A 21,882-nucleotide genomic window follows, 5' to 3' on the forward strand; every position below is an offset into this window, starting at 1 on the left:
TAGCAACGGAGAATTGTGCTAAGAAGGTTCGAGTAACCCTAAGAATTAAGAGTTGTATTCCCAGTTCAAGCAACTTAACTGGGATCATTGATGTTTTAAAGATTGTTGGTAGATTCTCTTTCAAACCAAGAAGATAAGAAAGCCTTGTTGAAAGGTGAACATATGAAAAAAAAGAAAAAAAAATTTATGGCCTAGTGATTTGGGTTACCTGAGAGTTGTTCAAGGCACCTGTCAAAGTTTTGGAATTAGTTAGGCAAGTTAATTGGAAGTAAGAGCAATAGGTGTGCAAAGTAAAGTGGATCTTTGCAAGGCAATGGAACTACACAAGGAAGTAAAGAAGAATCCAAGGACGGAGTATTCCCATCTCTTAGTCAATGTCTTTCGAATCTCGAGGACAAGATTCATCTTAAGGGGGGTAGAATTGTAACACCCTAAAATTTACCTCTTTTAAAATAGAGCTAAAATGATTTATTTATGAATTTTTGTGCACATGAAATATAGCAAAATAAAAATTTTCATTAAATTAAAATACATTATAAGGTAGCAATATGTTTGATGCATACATGCTATTGTATTTAATTTTATTGGTTGAGTGGTTTTAATTAAAAAGTCAAGATGGTTAAAATACTTTTGAAATGAAATTGAAAATGGCTTTGAAATAAAAGAAAGGAAAGAACAGAAAATTAGGAAATAAAAGAATTTAAAAAGTTGTATAAATTATTTTTGAAAACTTACTAAAATTTGCTCACTTTTATTGGAATTGAAAAGTATGTTCAAACTCTATTTGAATTTGCATTTAGTTTACATTTGAATTGGCTTTGAAAACTAAATAGGAAAAAGATTTTGAATTGGAAAAATATCCCTTCTTTCTTTTTTTAGACCAACTCCAGAACCGGCCCGCGTCCCTTCCCTTCCCATCTTTCCCGTTTTCCTGGTTTTGGCCCGCTCGATAGCCCAGCTCGTGCCATGGCCCGCTTGGCCTTCGCCCGCACGCGCTTCCCTTCTCCCGGCCTGCTCCGCGGCCCAGCTCGCACGTCAGCCACCCGCACCCACAGCGCTGCACGTGTCGCACCCCTTTCCCCTCTCGCTGCCCCATCGTCCCCACTCGTCAGTGCCCTTGTTCCCTTTCCTTTCCTTCTTCCCCGACGCGCTCCTCCCCTTTCCTTTCTTTGCCCGCCGATGGCGCGTCCATGAACGGCAAGCCGCCGCGCCTGTTTGGCAAGCAGCCAATCAGCCCCACTCCCCTTCCTCATACGCAGCGGCTGCTCACCTATAAAGCCTGAACCGAGCACCTCCCTTCTCCCCTTTTCCTCTACTCACGTCCAGCAACTCCCTACCACCGACAATCTCCCTCACCCGCGCCTCAATCCACGTCGCCGACATGCCGGTGACCTCCGCCATGTCCCCCCTGAAGCAGTAGGTATCGTTGATTTTGTGTTTTGACCTTCAATTCCTTGGATTCAACCTCAACCACGCATCACTTCTCTCTCCAGATCGCGGCCGCCGTCGACGACCCGCTTTGGAGCCCTCCCGGACGCCACGACCACCCTAATACGAGTCTTGGTGAGCCACTCATCCTCCCCATGCCCTCTGTTCATCTAATAGTAGGCTAGAAAGCCGCATCCGCAAGCGTCTAGACCCACCAACAATGGTGCCACCATGGGCCATCATCCCGACACGCTATTCCCGCCCTCAATTTGCGTCTGAACGTGTTCGCGATTGCCCGTAGATTGTTCCGGTGTGCTCGGTCTGACTCGGGGAGGTCTAGAATGCCCCCTTCGATGCCCATCGCCAAGCTCGGTTCACCACCGGCCATGGCGCCCTCGCCAGCAGGACTGCGCAGCCGGTGGAAATTCTCCTATGCATCGCTCACTGTTGGATCTTGCGTGAACGGTTAGGATTAGATGATACTGGTTCATGGTGTTTTCGGTCCACCGTGGGCCGTAGACCCAGCCTACCATGCCAAGTCAGCACTGGCCCATGCATGCATGGTGCACCACGCCAACCAGCAGCCGCCACGCGTTAGCCTGGTCAGCAGCCGAGTCAACCACAGTCAAAGCCATGTGCATCTTGTAGAAAAGCCCCTGCATTTTTTTAGAAATAAACCCGCAATCCAAATTAGTTCAAAATAAATGCATATCAGGCCTGATTTTATTCACTTTAGACCCTATAATTTCTAGAAATAGTATGCCCAGTCCAAAATACATTTAAATTCACTTTAAACATGACTTTTTAGTAACATGGAAACAGGGGGCTGGAGTGTTTATATGCTTTAGATTCCTCTCCCTAAGGACTTATCTGTAAGCGATCATCCAGGACTTACAGTATAGCTGTGAGGCCCATATGGCTCTGGCTTTAGCTCAGTATGAGGATCTTTTCTAGCTTGTTAGTGGTTACCTTTTAGGCGCAGGGTATGTTTCCTTTGCTGCTGGGAAGTGTGTACCATGCTACGATGCCCACGTGTGTCGCTCCTAGAGATGGGCCACATACGCCTAGCGGCCCTAACTTGTTAGACAAATTCTTTAAAAGGCTTTATAGTGAACCCTACCGACCTTCCTTGGAAGTGGGTCAAGAGAATAGCTACCTCGGGCAAAAGGATAAATCACAACTCACAGTGAACATGTACAAACTCTATAGAGTATAAAACTGTTATAACAGCCGTGCTCATGGACACGAGTGGCCTTGGACCCTTATGGAATAGAGATGATCACTAATAGATAATGAATGGTACTAATGATCAACTGTTTATGCTATACATTAATCATGTTTACCTGATCATGTGTTTAAGGGAATGATAAATCCTTTGCTACTCAATTGCTTAAAAGATGATCCATTAAAGCTAATCGCAGTAAACCAGTGTCAGCCCTTTTGAGCCTCATGAACCCCATGATATAATTGTTAAGTACCACATGTACTTATGCTTGCTTTATTTTTCTATACATTGGATAAAAATCCCGGATGGGTACCAGATTGCTGGTTGGAGGAGTTAGGCTTGTGGTCAACCAGTCAGTCATCCCTATGGATTTGGAGTCTTTGCCTAAAGATCAGAGTCAACTTTCCACTGTCTATACTCTGAGGGTACTCTTCTTTTACTAATACGTTATGTAATAAGTATTGTCTCTTGATATTACCCTGATTTGTGGCTATATGTGAGATTTGACTTCCTAGGCTCACATATAGTGTGTATCTGGTTTTGTCTTTAAAACCGGGTGCTACAAAAAACATAAGTCACAATGAAATCTGACTAAAAAAAGGAAAAACATAGGAATTGATAACCCACCTCAGCGCCATTAGGTGGCAGATGCATTTGGGGGAGAACCCCCTAACCCTTGCTCCGCCTCATTGAAACAAGGCCACTTCGAGCCCACCCCCTGCTCTTGCACAGAGGGGCTCACCCCGGGTAGCTCTTGGGGCATGTTGGTAGAACGCCCCACTCCCCTTGGCTCTTGGGGCACGACGGTGGAGCCACCCTCCTCTGTTGGCTTCTGGGGTAGGCCGATAGTACGTCCTACCTCTGCTGGCTCCCTAGACATACTCTCCCCTCCATGGAACGGGAAGGGTCCCGACGCCTGCAACAACGAACCGATGCCTGACAGTGCATCCTCGTTCTCTAGGTTGTCCCACTCGATATCGTCAGCTACCATTTCTTCTTCTTCCATCACCTCGTCGTTGTCACCATCATCATCGTCATCATCATTATCAGTGTCCTCCCCTTGCTCCCATGCTCATAGCTTTTGCTGCTTCTTCCTCCTCTTGTCCTCCTTCGCCTTCCTCAGTCGCTCGCCCTCGGCATGATTCGCCTCCAATCCCTTGGCAGCAGCACTAGGTGATCCATGAGGATGAGGTCCCTCAGTTGGCCCTGCCCCTCTCAAAGTTAGTCTCATGGAGTAGGGAAATCAATTGAAGAAAAGGCAAGAGAAAGGGAAACTTACGAAGACAACGTAGCCTGGCATCGACCGCATTGGAGGATGCCCCAACACCAAGTAGACAAAGTCAAGGGCAGCACCCGTGTCATCCCATAAAGGCTCCATCACCTCCTGATGCGTTGCATGATCTTGGAGTTAGGGAGCATTCCCTCGGCGAGTGCCGTTACATTGAACGATGCCTCGAGCAGCATCGTGTATAGCGGGAGCACACGCATCATCAACGGCGCCACCCTCCTCGCGTGGTAAGCCTTGATGACGCCTAACCCTTTTAGGTTGTTCTCCTTTAGGATCTAGATGGTGGCCATGTGGTCTCGGATCTTCTTGTCCTTCTCTAGAACGCCCCACTTCCTCCACTGCTCCAGGGCCTCTTCGATCAGGCACTCGGTGAACTTCGGTAGAGGGGCGGTGGCGTCATTCTTAAGGTAGAACCACTGCAAGTGCCACCCCTTGTTAGATGTTGAGAGCCTCATGGATGGGTACTCACTGACCCAATTGTTCCAAAGTTGGATGCAGGCACACCCCATCGGCATGTGTAACTCTTGCCTACTGCCCTTCTCCCTATTCCTCTGGAGGTTGACAGCAAAGAAATACCTCCACAAGTCAAAGTGGGGGCTGATCCCTAGGAATCCTTTGCACAGCATGACAAACGCCACCATGTGTTGGATCCTATTGGGATTGAGATGTTGTAGCTCAATCTTGTAGAAGTGCAGCAGCCCCCGAAGGAATTTGTGGGCGGGGGTCACGAGCCCACGCTCGTGGAAGTGGGTGAACGACACCATGTAGCCGGTGGGTGGTGATGGCAAATCCTTGTCACTAGGCAACAACCACTCCTCGGCCGAGGTCCGTGTGTGGAGAAGATCGCGATGGATGAGGCCCTCCATGTGCTAGAAGGTGATGTTGGAATGGCACCACAGATCCATTAGAGGTTGGGGTGGATGGATGCGAGATCAATGGCGGTGGAGATGCAGAGGCAGGAAACCTAAGCATTGGTGGTGACGGTGTGGCTGTGGTGGTAAGGATGTAGGCATGCGTATGAAACATGAAGGGCTAACCCTTTGGTTTTACAGGGGTGACTGGTGCGAGGAAACCAATTGCCCGCCTAGATCTCTATGCCTACCATGACCTATCACCACATCTTGTCACGGGGTGTGTGCACACAACCTATGGCTATTCCCTTGGAAAATGTGCTAGATGTTTTGCCTCCCCAAATGGGCCATGACCTATCATAGGTAAGAGGGATATGGAGTTAAAAATGCTCCTACGGGCCGTCTAGGCCTAGGAGTTCAAAGGTTGGCCCACCGACAGGTTCAACAACCGCTCCAGACACCTTTAGAGTGAGGGGTGGAAAAGGATGGGCCCACTAGCGGCTAGTACCTAGGCGCGCGAGCGCCATGCACATCTCGGCCCATGTTCGAGTCTTGGCCAGATACGATCCATGGTTTTTCCTCAAAGAAAGGCAGAGAGCCCTCAGGACCGGTCTAACGGACCCGAGAACTATATGGATTGACCGCTGAGAATCTAGAGTCAATCACCAGTTGACCCAAGCCAGACCCCCACGAATGGGATGCCAGGGCCCCACTCGGACTAGCCTGTTAATAGCTCACTGAGCACCATGATTTGTCCATAAAGGAAAATCATGGCATGGCTCAACCCCTCTGTTTTATCAGAAAGAAGACCTGAGGGAAGACGATCACAAAGACGAGCTGACCCTTGACCGGACCCTTGCTATGGGTGGGGGCTCGAGGAAAGTTGGACTCGCAAGGAGACCGAATGCGCGGTCATAGAACGATAGACCCCTATAGGGGTCAGAATCAGGAAAGACCTTTTCTGACCCACCAAATCTCATAGCTATACCCCCAAGGGGTTCGATCATGATGAAAGGGAATTGTCATCCCTAGGACATGCCATGGGCAACAAAAGAAGGCCAAGGCCCTCAGAGCCCTCAGCGAGCCTCCAAAGGAGTATTCTACTCCTCTGCAAGCTTGGGGATACTATCGAGGACCAATACCAGGGTACTCGAAGAGGAGGAGCTAATAGTCATCAACATTGATTCATCTGAGTAGTCAAGAGTGTGACTATAGCTCCAACCGACCCCTAGGTGCACGGGCTCTACCTCGTCCAACCTCTGTGGGCGGGCTTTGCCTCACCCGACCTCGAGGCCTTGAGCTCCACCTCACTCGACCACTAGGGACAGGCTCTACCTCGCTCGACCTCGAGGCCACAATCTCTGTCTCGCTCAACCCCATGGGTGTGGGCTCCACCTCACCCGACCTCAAGGTCACGATCTCTGCCTCACCTGACCTCTAGGGTGGGCTCCACCTCGCCCGACCCTAAGGCCACAGGCTCTGCCACGCCTGACCCTTGGGTTTGTGCTCTGCTTTGCCTGACCCCAAGGCCGCATGTAACAGAACCAACCAAATCATAAGAACGTAAGTACAAAAACAATCATCGAAGTGATCAAATTCCTATACTTAAGCTCCCATAATACTGATAGTCCGAAAATCATGAAGGATTTCAACCAACTCTCGACATACAAACCAAGACCATAGTGATTCAACACAACACATCATTCGTTACAACATTTCACAAGTAGCATTCGGATTACATCCATTAGAGTTCAAATAAAATATTACAAACCAAGTTCAAGTTCGCGGAAGCAACATAGTTTAGTACATAACTTCATAGTTTCAAATACATTGCCAGGTCTTAGTCATATCCCACAAAAGCATCTTCAGGTATGAGAACTAGTAGAGAGCATGCCCAATGGTCTAGTCTTCATCCCTAGCCGGGAGAAGGCAATACTTGCAGCAACCAAAGTAGAACTGGTCATCTGCAACAGGTGGGAGATAAACCCTGAGTATGAGAAGGTACTCAACTAGACTTACCCATCAAAACTAGAAATAAAAGACACCAAGGGTCATGCAAGGCTTATGAGGTGGGCTAGCTAGACACAGTTGCATAAAAGAGCTTATGAATATAGTAACCAATTTAAACTTCACATCAAGTTTATCATCATTACCTATCCACTAGATTTGCACCTGTACTAGAGCACTCACTTATTAGGAGCAAACAATATTAACCATAGCAGGTATAATAACGATGTCATCATCATATCATCATTTCCGAACCATTATGTTATTTAGTGTATCTACATTGGAGATAAGCCCGTCAAGTTCTCACTAACCGGGAGAGACGGCGACTCGAATCGAATTACAACTCAGCTGAGGGGGTATTCCTAACTCTCACCTTGTCATACTTTGCAAGGGTAGCCATGGGTCACCTTTGGAACAACTTAGGAACCAAATTCATGGGTTTGATTAGTGCCAGCACTCTCAAGGATTACCCTTCTGCTAGGACGATCAGGACTTTTAAATCACCTGCCCTTGGAGTCACGCCTACGGCTCCCTTCCGAGGCGCACTTTATACTTATCGACTCCCGGCTTGAGGTGAGCTACTCGGCTTCGTAGTCGGTCTTCAGACACGGCCAACTAAGAGAGAGGCATGCGTTCAACATGAACAGGAAAGGCTCCAAGATTCAGTCCTTAAGTGACACAGACGGAGTCACTACAAACCGGCAAGCCTCCGTCCGGTCTTCATTTCAAATTAAGACTGGTTCTTTTCCATGATAGCAAATATAGCCAACCGTGCCATATGTATCTTCCTATATCTCGCAGGTGACAGGAAATCACCTGACTTCTACTGTGTTAAAGCAGGGCTAAGCACTACATGAGCCTGAGCTACATAGGATTGAGGGTATCAATATCTGGACAAGGATTGGATAACCAATGCAGCAAGTGTTTGCATCCAACACCTAAACTTAATGCAACAATATATATCTGTAACAATAATACTTTAACTGCATTTCGGAAATTAGGAGGCTTAATATGCTCTAGGGCTTGCCTTTCACAAAGTTGCACGGATGGTGATCCAGGCACTCAACGGTGACCTCGTCTGGCACTTCTCCCGAGGGCTGCACCTCCTGAACCTCCGGTGTTGGCTGCTGCTGCTCCCCGCTCGGTTCCTCGAATTCCAGCAGTGTCACACCTTTCGATACACCTATTGCATGCCGATGCACAAGATAAATATTATGGATGCATAAGGAATGACATGATGCTCATGATGAATGGATCACAGTAAGTGTTTAACGAAACATCACTGGACACTCGTTTATCGATTAAGAATAGCTCTATTCAAATCACTTTAAAGCATGTATCTAACTTAACTTGAAGAACAAGATCAACTTACCTAACTTGAATAACCTAAGATAAAGATGCTCATCTTCAGTTAACGGCCTAACACCTAGGAACATTACCACAAGCTTAGGAAATAGTAAAGGCATACTTAAATCAAAGTTAAGGTTTTACATGCAACGAGTAGTTCCTTAATTCAATCATAACCAGAGTTCTATAAATTCAAATGACTTGCAAGAGGACATTCTGGAAAGCTTATGAAATTCTCTACAAATTATTTGTAAACATCAAAGCATGATTCTTACGTTAACCAAATCGAATTCCAGTAAACCTAGAATCTATTAAGAAATGACAGGTCTACTAAATTAATTATTTAGTGATGATGCAAAAGCATAATTGGACCAAACCAAGTTTACCAACTTGTTGCACATACCAAAGGAACATCAGAAAGTATAGTGCCAACTTCTAAATAATTTATTTAATGCCCTTTTCTAATTTATTTAGTTAATTAGGTGATTAAAGCAATATATAGTAAAACTATTCACAAAAATCTATAAAAATTATAGTAGCTATCTCATGCTTCACATAGACTACCATAAAAATTTCAAAGCCATTGGGCAAGCAGAACTTGCTGTATCCAAAATAACAGGTGGCATGTCTATTTCTAGCATAATTAGGAAATCCTAATGAAAAGTGTCAAGCAACAGATTTCACATTTTTCCTAGCATCATTCTAGCATAAGAATATCACTCACCAAATTTACCTTTACTGGATCTATAGAAAAATTATGAAAATTCACAAAAGATCCATCCATGCAAACAAGAGAATTTTCTATCTCCTACATACAGTGTCCAAAATATATGAAAATTTAACTACAAGCTATTCATGATATGAGCAATACACCATAAAAATTTCATGCCATTTGGAGCTACATAGAAAAAGATATAATTACCCCTATTTCCTTCGTGATTAAAAGAGATAATTAGCAACTCCATTTTTCATAACAAAACATGGCACAAATTATATTTTTAATAAAAAACTAGACATTATCATGAACTCAACAAAATTGGAACCACATCATTTGAATCTACCAACTAGGAGATACATATTTTTGAATATATACACAAATCTATGAAAAGAATAAATCAAAACGAATTTGAAACCCTAACTCTACTGCTGGGCCGGCTCGAAGGACATGGTGGCCCATGAAGCACACGCTGGCGCAGCCTAGAACTCACTCCCGCCTCCACTACAGTGACTGACAAAGGGACCCTGCACGTTAGCGAGACAGATAGGGGAGGGAGAAAAGACGGCGGCGCAACTCGTCGCCGGTGACATCTTCGGCGAGTCCATCGGTGCTACGGTGTTCGCCTCATCCATGCGCATCTAATGGTGCCATCTATTGAAGCTATTGCTGCAGCAAGAGGGGGTGGCGACGACCATGGCGGCGTATGGCCACGGCTTGGCCGGCTCCGGCGAGACGACGGCGTCACGGCTCTAGTGGGTGACCCTATGAGCATCAGCACCACTCACAGGACCTAGCGCAAGGGATAGAGGGGATGGTAAGGCCGTGGTGGCAGTTGGCTGCATGGAGCGCCAACTTCGGCGAGGTCCCACCATGGCGGTGGTGGAAGAAATGGCGAATACGCCCTTACCAAGACTCAAACGACCTGACTGAGAGGTGGAGGTGGTAGAGGAGATCACGCCGAAGCTAGGGGCAAGATGGCCGATGTGTTTTTGTAGTGGCGAGTGTGCAATGCGACGGTGATGGTCGGTTGGAAATGGAGGAGTTGCCGTGGCTCATCGCTGCGCGCAGTGGAGGCGAAAGAGAAGCAAATGGAGCAGACGAGTGCGTCGGGCAGGCGCGCGGGGTGCTCATGTCATGGCCAGCAGCGCTAGGATGCCCGCGGCGCATGGCAGTGCAAGCAGAAGACCGGCGATAGGAGGCAAACACACGGCATTCATTTTCTAAAGACTGTTAGTTACTGTAGTTCCCGTTCAGATGACTTGAACCGCCTGACAGCGCGACTTCAACGTGACAACACGGCTAAACCATTGATCCATTGCAAAAACTGTGTACATGAAAAATGTAGGCCTACCATCCATCTACAATTTCTTTTCAAGGACTATCATCTAATTCACCATGGATCAGAAGTTACATCAAGCCAAAGTTGGCTCAATCAAACTGAAAATGCATTCTAAGTGTAGAATTTCACCCCAAATCTGACTTGTGGGCCATGTTTGAGGCTGTTCCACACATTTTCATGAGTTGGTCATAAAACAACTTTTGTTCCTTGATAAATTGGCTACAACTTTGGTAAAGGGTGCACAGCCATGCAAGGTCTCTAAGTTAGTCTTTTGAATTAGTCAAACAGTGGCACTCTAAGGGTCATTCAAAGTCAAACCTCCACTTGAGGGCATTTTTGTCATTTTGATCCACATGAACAATGTCCCAACAATTACCCTAACTGTAGTTAAGGTGTATTAGACCATAATCAACCACTTTACACAAGTGCTATACCAATTTCTATTGATCACATGTGATGAAGCAACAAAACAAGCAATTCACTCAAATGTTGCAATTCCATGTTTCACATGTTTCATTACTTTTGTTGCAATTTTAACTTGCCACATTCCTACCATGTTGCCATGTTTCAAGGTATAAGAAACTCATGTTGCATTCACATGTTGCACTACTACCATTCATAAGCAATCAAGTATGAAACAAACAGAATTTGCGAATGTTGCATATGTATGTTTAAGTGAAAATGGCGTGATGACATAGATGATGCATATGTTTATGAAATGAAATGCAATTTTGTGGAAGCCAAACACCTAGGGTGTTACAGCCCTCCCCCTTAGAAAAATCTCATCCCAAGATTTGGAAAGCGTACCAATCAGTATAGAAAGCCAGATAATTTTCTTTTAAATAATCTTCCTGCTCCCATGTTGCATCCCGATCACTATGATTACTCCAAACTACCTTGTATAACTTAACTACTCGCCTACGAGTCACTCTTTCTTGAGTATCCAAAACCTGCATGGGCTTCTCCTCATAAGAATGATCAGATTTCAAGTTGATTCTCCTCATAGCTATTCTTTCCTCGGGAATACAAAGACACTTCTTCAGCTGGGACACATGGAATACCGGGAATATAGCTCCCATTTCACATGGTAGATCGAGTTTATAGGCTACTCTTCCACTTTTCTCAATAATGCGGTAAGGTCCAACATATCAAGGCTCAAGTTTCCTTTTGATTCCAAAACGTTTTACTCCTTTCATAGGGGATACCTTCAGATAAACATGATCACCTACTTCAAACTCAATAGGTTTTCTTCTCTTATCAGCATAGCTCTTTTGTCTAGCCTGAGCGGTAGTCATATTCTTCTGTATAGTTTGGACTTGCTCTTCGGCTTCTTTTACAAAATCAATACCATAGAATCTTGTTTCTCCGGGTTCCACCCAGTTCAAAGGAGTCCTACACTTGCGGCCATAAAGAGCTTCAAAAGGAGCCATTTTTATACTCTCTTGGTAACTGTTGTTATAAGAGAATTCAGCGAGAGGCAACCATTCCTCCCAAGAGCCTTTGCAAGAGATAAGACAAGCTCTAAGCATGTCTTCAAGAATTTGATTAACATGCTCAGTCTGTCCTGACGTTTGCGGATGATAGGCAGAACTACGGATTAGATGAGTGCCAAGATTCTGATGTAAGCATTCCCAAAAGTGAGCCGTGAATTGCGGTCCTCTATCTGAAACAATGGATTTGGGTACACCATGGAGATGTACCACTTGTTGAAAATAAATCTCAGCATAATTGTGAGGGTGATAGGTAGACTTGACTGGAATAAAGTGAGCGGATTTGGTTAGACGATCTACGATAACCCAGATGGAATCACAACCCTTGTTGGTAGTGGATAATCCAACAATGAAATCCATAACAATTTCTTCCCACTTCTAGCTAGGAATAGAGAGTGGCTACAATAGTTTGGGCCTCATGTGAATAGCCTTGACTCTGCAACAATTATCGCACCTTGCCACATAGGCTGCGATTTCTTTCTTCATCTTGGTCCACCAATAATACAGCTTGAGATCTTGATACATTTTACTACTACCAGGATGGATGGACAATCTAGAAGAATGGGCTTCAGCCATAATTTGATTTCTAAGTTCTTTGTCTTTGGGTACTACAAGCCTATCATTAAACCAGAGAATTCCTTTATCATCGACCCTAAAGTGCTTGGTCTCCTGATCTTTCATCTTTCGCTTGATGTGAAACACACCCACATCAGTATTCTGGAGTTCGATAATTCGACTTCTAAGAGAGCAATCCACAGTGATATTGTGGAGTACTATAGGATGAAGGAGGTGTGCTAGATGAAAGTCTTCACTAACTATGGAATTACAATGGGCCTTTCTGCTTAAGGCATCAGCAACCACATTAGCCTTGCTAGGATGGTAGTGTACTTGAAGGTTGTAGTCTTTGATTAATTCTAACCATCGTCGTTGACGCATGTTCAACTTGGGTTGAGTAAAGATGTACTTGAGACTTTTATGGTCCGTATATATGTTGCACACATTACCTAGCAAGTAATGTCTCTAGATCTTCAGGGCATGAACAACCTCGGCTAGCTCTAAGTCATGGGTAGGATAATTGACTTCATGTTTTCAAAGCTGGCGCAAAGCATAAGCAATGACTCGGCCCTCCTGCATAAGAACACACCCCAAACCGGTGCCACATGCACCACAATAGACATCAAAAGGCTTCTCGATGTCAGGTTGTGCTAATACAGGAGCAGAGGTTAGTAAGGTCTGCAAAGTGTGGAAAGCCTCTTCACACTTCGGAGTCCACACAAAGTTCTCATCCTTTTGAAGTAGTCGAGTCATGGGCTTGGTGATTTTTGAGAAATCTGGGATAAAGTGACGATAGTAGCCAGCCAAACCCAGGAAACTTCAGACTTCTATGACCATAGTAGGTGCCTTCCACTCTAGGACTTCTTGCACCTTAGTAGGGTCAACCGAAATTCCATCACTAGATAACACATGACCTAGAAAAGGTATATTGTTCAACCAGAATTTGCACTTGCTGAACTTAGCATAAAGCTGGTTGTCACGTAATCGAGTTAAAACAATTCTCAGATGTTCAGCATGTTCTTCTTTATTCTGAGAATAAACAAGGATATCATCAATGAACACAATGACAAACTTGTCCAATTCCGGCATGAATACTGAATTCATCAGGTACATAAAGTGTGCCGAAGCATTTGTCAACCCAAAGGACATGACAAGGTATTTGAACAAGCCATAACGAGTAGAGAAAGCTGTCTTAGGTATATCTTCAGGACAAATTCTGATCTAATGGTAACTAGACCTCAAATTGATCTTGGAGAATACCTTAGCTTTGGAGAGCTGATCAAACAGAATATCGATGCGAGGAAGAGGGTATTTGTTCTTGATGGTAACAGCATTAAGGGGGCGATAATCTATGCACATGCACAAAGACTCATCCTTCTTCTTCACAAAATAGCCGGACAACCCCAACGAGAAGAACTAGGCCGAATCAAACCTTTCTTTAATAGATCATTTAACTGACTCTTCAGCTCAGCCAACTCATTGGGCGGCATTCTATAGGGCCTTCGAGAAATAGGAGCCATACCCGGAATGAGTTCTATCTTGAATTCTACTTCACGGTCCGGAGGTAATCTAGGCAAGTCATCAGGGAAGACATCTGGAAACTCACAAACAACCGGTATATCTTCAATGGCTTTGGCTAGGGTAGCATTGGCTGTACTGTGGATAGCGATATCACGAGGTAACTGCACTAGAAAACCCTTCTTATCCACGGGATCCCTCAACATTACCACATGGGTTGATGTATCGATCAACACTCCATTCCTGCTCATCCACTTCATCCCTAGGATTACATCGATTCCTACCCCCGGTAGAACTACAAGATCCATAAGGAACTCTTGATCCCTAATCTCAATCCTTACATCTTTAACTACTTGGTTAGTCATGATATTATTTCCAGTAGCACTAATACAATAACCACCCTTGATAATTGTAATCACATTCATCTTATGCATAGATGCAAAAGTAGAACTCATAAAGGAATGCGAAGCACCCGAATCAAAGAGCACAACTGCAGGGTGATCATTAACAAGGAACTTACCAGCGGTGACCACTTCACCAGCAGGAATTTCCTCCATAGTAGTGTAGTGAACACGCCCCTAATGGATGTTTCCCTGAGCATTCTGCTTGGAAGGATAGGGACACTTATTAGCCCAGTGACCAGGCTAGTTACAGTTCCAGCATGGCCTGTTAGCTGGTGGTACATTGGAGCTACCCTGCCTAGAGGTATTCTTTGGCAAAGAAATTGTGTACCCCATGCGAAAACCAGTTTTAGCTTGATTCTTCTTCTGAGGTGGGTGGTACCGGACATTAGCATTGGGTGGACGATATTGGGTTTTGGATACCACTGGTGCTTTAGACTGAGAAGCATCTGCCTCAAAGTTTCTTTTACGGGTCTTGGAAGCAGCATACACCTTATCATTATTCTCCTGAGGTAGGGTGTCACTGATAAACTCATTGAAGGTGACGCACTTGTAGTTGCCCATAGACTTCATTAGTTTAGGGGAAAGCCCCCTCTTGAAGCTAGCTATCTTTTTGGCATCAGTATCAACAAACTTGGGAGCATACCTCACCAGGTTGTTAAATGCCTAGAGGTATTCATTAAGACTCTTGTTGCCTTGAGTTAGCTTCATAAACTCGGTATGCTTAATGGCCATGAGACCAGGAGGGATAAAATGTCCCTGAAAAGCTGTCTAGAACTGGTCCCAAACTATCTCGATGTCTATAGGGAAGGTGGTCCTATGATGGGTGCACCAGATGCCTATAGGGCCTCGAAGCTGGTGTCCTGCATACGAGGTTTTCATACCTTCTGTCAATCGGAGCAATCCAAAGCTTTGCTCTATCGTACTCAACCATTCATCAGCTTGTAATGGTTCTTCTGCCTCTCTAAAGATAGGAGGCTTTGTGTCCATGAAGTCCTTAAAGCTGCTATACTGGTTTAGCTCGGGTCCCTGGTGGACATATCGGTCATCACGGTTAGCCAGTTGGCGCATAGCCTCAGCTAGCATGCACTAACTTTCGATGACTGTCTGCATTAGCTCAGCTGGTGTGGGCAGTGGAGGAGGTGGTTGTTCCTCATCTCCAAGGCTACAATCACGACGAAGATTATAAGCCATCCACAAAATGTATAGCCAATGAGCACTGACGATGTGGAAATTTTGTAGATGAATTGTATAATTATGCCAAACTGACTCCAATGGATAAAATGAATTTATACTATCAATAGAGGCACAATCATCCATCACAATCACACAACTCATCAAGCGCATCGATTGACACATTAATGCGATGAACTTAACCAACAATGAGATCGATAGACCGCACAGACGGAAATTATCAAAAGCTCACATACGTGGAGCATAACACGTTTGATAGGTTACATCCAAGCCATAGAGGTTCCAAACTAACATCAAAGATAACTTAGGGTTCGATATTACATCCCAACGATTAACTTATTACAAAGCTACTCGTTCATGCATGAGGATCAACAAAAGACTAGCTCAAGCGCATTAGCTAAGTAGTAAGCTAAACTACGCATCATCCTCGGAGTCAATGTCAAAGATCTCTCCTCCATCTTCATCACTAGCAGGCTCTAACTCCTCATCTTCCTCCTCTTCAGGTGGAACGTCCTTAGGCCGATTAACCTCAATGTCATCATCACCTTCAGCCATGATGACACCAGAGCCCATCTCATCCTCATTGTCATTCTCAGGTGGAAGGAGGGGGTGAAGCTGATTGTGTAATAGGTGAACCTCCTCATGGAGATGATCATTGTACTCTTTGGCAGCTGCCAACTGCTGCTCCAGTTCTACCTGTCGCGCTCTCAACACATTCTCCTCGTGCTAGGCTTCATTCCGTTGGTTCAGCATGTGAATCAATATACGTTCATAGTTGCGGTGAGCAACTATCAACCTCTGAACCTCCAGGGTCTCTTGATCCTGTTCCTGTGTGACTTGCTCTAAATGGTGCTGAGCTGCACTCCTCTCAGCAGTCACCCGGGCTAGCTCTGCCCTCAGCCTTCCCGCCTCAGTAGGCTTCTGACGGGGCTCACGAGGAGCTAACCGGTGACAAGGCGCCCTGCCTCCAGTGGACTTGTGAGCAGTGCATTTCGTGCGTGCCATCTGTAGCAAAAAGTTGCAATGTAAGGGGAGAATCATTTAAGGGATACGAAATTTAATTAGTTGGGACCATCAATTTTAAAGGAGGGAGTAATGCAAAAATGCTATGTATGCTTGAACATGATGCATGCATGATCCGTACGTCCTCACAAACCTAGAAAAATTTAAAGGCTAGCGAAACATATGGTGGCATACATACATCCTCTTGTATACGGTAGCTAGTCGATCTACAATGATACGTTGTTAGTGTACCTACAGAAAATTTCATTTCAGCCCAATAATTTCCCAACAAGGCATGTAAAGTAAGCAGTAAACTAAATACTTTCATACATACATCCCCCGATGTATATACTCTAGTATCACAGCTACCCGACAGAGATACCCACATTTAAGTACTCTCATAGATACATGATCGAACATGTAAGTATGCGAGAAACCACAACTACTCTCCCCTAGACCGACGGTTGGACGGTCATGCTCTCACAACTCCCACTTACCAGAGCATAGAGGTATTTTGATCCATACATTACCACCCAAGCGAATGGCATCCATACAATAGCACGCTGTATGGACAACGAAACAGAAACAAGTAGGAACCCCCAAGTTAGTACTTTAATAAGCCACCTAAGAGTCCTTATTTGGGCATAAGGGATATGACCACTGATAATACTTAGTATTTAATTTAGAATTTTTACAAATACTTTTGTTTTAAATACACAAATGATATATTTAGTGTCAAATCTTGCTCTGATGCCAGCTGTAACAGGACCGACCAAATCATAAGAACGTAAGTACAAAAACAATCACCGAAGTGATCAAATTCCTGTACTTAAGCTCCCATAATCCTGGTAGTCTGGAAATCACAAAGGATTTCAACCAACTCTCGACATACAAACCAAGACCGTAGTGATTCAACACAACACATAATTCGTTACAACATTTCACAAGTAGCATTCGGATTACATCCATCAGAGTTCAAATAAAATATTACAAACCAAGTTCAAGTTCACGGAAGCAACATAGTTTAGTACATAACTTCATAGTTTCAAATACATTGCTAGGTCTTAGTCATGTCCCACAAAAGCATCTTCAGGTATGAGAACTAGTAGAGACCGTGCCCAATGGTCTAGTCTTCATCCCTAGCCGAGAGAAGGCAATACTTGCAGCAACCAAAGTAGAACTGGTCATCTGCAACAGGTGGGAGATAAACCCTAAGTACGAGAAGGTACTCAGCTAGACTTACCCCTCAAAACCAAAAATAAAAGACACCAAGGGTCATGCAAGGCTTATGAGGTGGGCTAGCTGGACATAGTTGCATAAAAGAGCTTATGAATATAGTAACCAATTTAAACTTCGCATCAAGTTTATCATCATTACCTGTCCACTAGATTTGCACCTATACTAGAGCACTCACTTATTAGGAGCAAACAATATTAACCATAGCAGGTATAATAAGGCTGTCATCATCATATCATCATTTCTGAACCATTATGTTATTTAGTGTATCTACATTGGAGATAAGCCCGTCAAGTTCTCACTAACCGAGAGAGACGGCGACTCGAATCGAATTACAACTCAGCTGAGGGGGTATTCCTAACTCTCACCTTAGCATACTTTGCAAGGGTAGCCATGGGTCACCTTTGGAACAACTCAGGAACCAAATTCACGGGTTCAATCAGTGCCAGCACTCTTAGGGATTACCCTTCTGCCAGGACGATCAGGACTTTTAAATCACCTGCCCTTGGACTCATGCCTACGGCTCCCTTCCGAGGTGCACTTTATACTTATCGACTCCCGGCCTGAGGTGAGCTACTCGGCTTTGCGGTCGGTCTTCAGACACGGCTAACTAAGAGAGAGGCATGCGTTCAACATGAATAGGAAAGGCTCCAAGATTAAGTCCTTAAGCGACATAGACGGAGTCACTACAAACCGACAAGCCTCCGTCTGGTCTTCATTTCAAATTAAGTTTGGTTCTTTTCCACGATAGCAAATATAGCCAACCGTGCCATATGTATCTTCCTATATCTCGCAGGTGACAGGAAATCACCTGACTTCTACTGTGTTAAAGCAGGGCTAAGCACTACACGAGCCTGAGCTACATAGGATTCAGGGTATCAATATCTAGACAAGGATTGGATAACCAATGCAGCAAGTGTTTGCATCCAACACCTAAACTTAATGCAACAATATATATCTGTAACAATAATACTTTAACTGCATTTTGGAAATTAGGAGGCTTAATATGCTCTGGGGCTTGCCTTTCACAAAGTTGCACGAATGGTGATCCAGGCACTCAACGGCGACCTCGTCTGGCACTTCTCCCGAGGGCTGCACCTCCTGAACCTCCGGTGTCGGCTGCTGCTGCTCCCCGCTCGGTTCCTCGAATTCCAGCAGTGTCACACCTTCCGATACACCTATTGCATGCCAATGCACAAGATAAATATCATGGATGCATAAGAAATGACATGATGCTCATGATGAATGGATCACAGTAAGTGTTTAATGAAACATCACTGGACACTCGTTTACCGATTAAGAATAGCTCTATTCAAATCACTTTAAAGCATGTATCTAACTTAACTTGAAGAACAAGATCAACTTACCTAACTTGAATAACCTAAGATAAAGATGCTCATCTTCAGTTAACGGCCTAACACCTAGGAACATTACCACAAGCTTAGGAAATAGTAAAGGCATACTTAAATCAAAGTTAAGGTTTTACATGCAACGAGTAGTTCCTTAATTCAATCATAACCAGAGTTCTATAAATTCAAATGACTTGCAAGAGGACATTCTGGAAAGCTTATGAAATTCTCTACAAATCATTTATAAACATCAAAGCATGATTCTTACGTTAACCAAATCGAATTTCAGTAAACCTAGAATCTGTCAAGAAATGACAGGTCTACTAAATTAATTATTTAGTGATGATGCAAAAGTATAATTGGACCAAACCAAGTTTACCAACTTGTTTCACATACCAGAGGAACATCAGAAAGTATAGTGCCAACTTCTAAATAATTTATTTAATGCCCTTTTCTAATTTATTTAGTTAATTAGGTGATTAAAGCAATATATAGTAAAACTATTTAGAAAAATCTACAAAAATTATAGTAGCTATCTCATGCTTCACATAGACTACCATAAAAATTTCAAAGCCATTGGGCAAGCAGGACTTACTGTATCCAAAATAACAGGTGGCATGTCTATTTCTAGCATAAATAGGAAATCCTAATGAAAAGTGTCAAGAAATAGATTTCACATTTTTTCTAGCATAAGAATATTACTCACCAAATTTTACCTTTACTGGATCTATAGAAAAATTATGAAAATTCACACAAGATCCATCTATGCAAACAAGAGAATTTTCTATCTCCTACATACAGTGTCCAAAATATATGAAAATTTAACTACAAGCTACTCACGATATGAGCAATACACCATAAAAATTTCATGCCATTTGGAGCTACATAGAAAATATATAATTACCCCTATTTCCTTCATGATTAAAAGAGATAATTAACAACTCCATTTTTCATAACAGAACATGGCATAAATTATATTTTTAATAAAAACTAGACATTATCATGAACTCAACAAAATTGGAACCACATCATTTGAATCTACCAACTAGGAGATACATATTTTTGAATATATACACAAATCTGTGAAAAGAATAAATCAAAATGAATTTGAAACCCTAACTCTACTGCTGGGCCGGCTCGAAGGACACGGTGGCCTGTGAAGCACGCACTGGCGCGGCCTAGAACTCGCTCATGCCTCCGCTGCAGTGACTGACAAAGGGACCCCGCACGTCAGCGAGACAGATAGGGGAGGGAGAAAAGACGGCAGCGCAACTCGTCGCCGGTGACATCTTCGGCGAGTCCATCGGTGCTACGGTGTTTGCCTCATCCATGCGCATCTAACGGTGCCATCTATTGAAGCTATTGCCGCAGCAAGAGGGGGTGGCGACGGCCATGGTGGCGCACGGCCAAGGCTTGGCCGGCTTCGGCGAGACGACGGCGTCACGGCTCTAGTGGGTGACTCTATGAGCATTAGCAGCACTCACAGGACCTAGCGCAAGGGATAGAGGGGATGGTAAGGCTGCAGTGGCAGTTGACCACGTGGAGCGCCAACTCTGGTGAGGTCCCGCCATGGCGGCAGTGGAAGAAATGGCGAATACGCCCTTACCAAGACTCAAACGACCCGACTAAGAGGTGGAGGTGGTAGAGGAGATCACGGCGAAGCTAGGGGCAAGATGGCCGATGCGTTTTTGTAGTGGCGAGCGTGCAATGCGACGGCGATGGTCGGTTGGAAATGGAGGAGTTGCCATGGCTCGTCGCTGTGCGCGGTGGAGGCGAAAGAGAAGCAAATGGAGCAGACGAGTGCGTCGGGCAGGTGCGCGGGGTGCTCATTTCGTGGCCAGCAGCGCTAGGATGCCCGCGGCGCATGGCAGTGCGAGCAGAAGACCGGCGATGGGTGGCAAACACACAACGTTTGTTTTCTAAAGACTATCAGTTATGGTAGTTCCCATTCAGACGACTTGAACCGCCTGACAGCGCGACTTCAACGTGTCAACACGGCTAAACCATTGATCCATTGCAAAAACTGTGTACATGAAAAATGTAGGCCTACCATCCATCTACAATTTCTTTTCAAGGACCATCATCTAATTTGCCATGGATCAAAAGTTACATCAAGCCAAAGTTGGCTCAATCAAACTGAAAATGCAGTTAGGACTTAGAAAAATTCTAAGTGTAGAATTTCACCCCAAATCTGACTTGTGGGCCATGTTTGAGGCTGTTCCACACATTTTCATGAGTTGGTCATAAAACAACTTTTGTTCCTTGATAAATTGGCTACAACTTTGGTAAAGGGTGCACAACCATGTAAGGTCTCTAAGTTGGTCTTTTGAATCAGTCAAATAGTGGCACTCTAAGGGTCATTCAAAGTCAAACCTCCACTTGAGGGCATTTTTGTCATTTTGATCCACATGAACAATGTCCCAACAATTACCCTAAGTGTAGTTAAGGTGTATTAGACCATAATCAACCACTTTGCACAAGTGCTATACCAATTTCTATTGATCACATGTGATGAAGCAACAAAACAAGCAATTCACTCAAATGTTGCAATTCCATGTTTCACATGTTTCATTACTTTTGTTGCAATTTTAACTTGCCACATTCCTACCATGTTGCCATGTTTCAAGGTATAAGAAACTCATGTTGCATTCACATGTTGCACTACTACCATTCATAAGCAATCAAGTATGAAACAAACAGAATTTGCGAATGTTGCATATGTATGTTTCAGTGAAAATGGCATGATGACATAGATGATGCATATGTTTATGAAATGAAATGCAATTTTGTGGAAGCCAAACACCTAGGGTGTTACACCGCGAGCTCCATCTCACCCGACCCCTTGGGTGCAGGCTCCGTCTCACCCGACGAGAACCCATACTGTCGCCAACCACTCTAGGTCCAAGCTTATGGGTCTAGGTCAAAACTCAGACA

The sequence above is a fragment of the Miscanthus floridulus genome, chromosome 8 (assembly GCF_019320115.1).
Source record: "Miscanthus floridulus cultivar M001 chromosome 8, ASM1932011v1, whole genome shotgun sequence".
NCBI classification, from domain to species: domain Eukaryota; kingdom Viridiplantae; phylum Streptophyta; class Magnoliopsida; order Poales; family Poaceae; genus Miscanthus; species Miscanthus floridulus.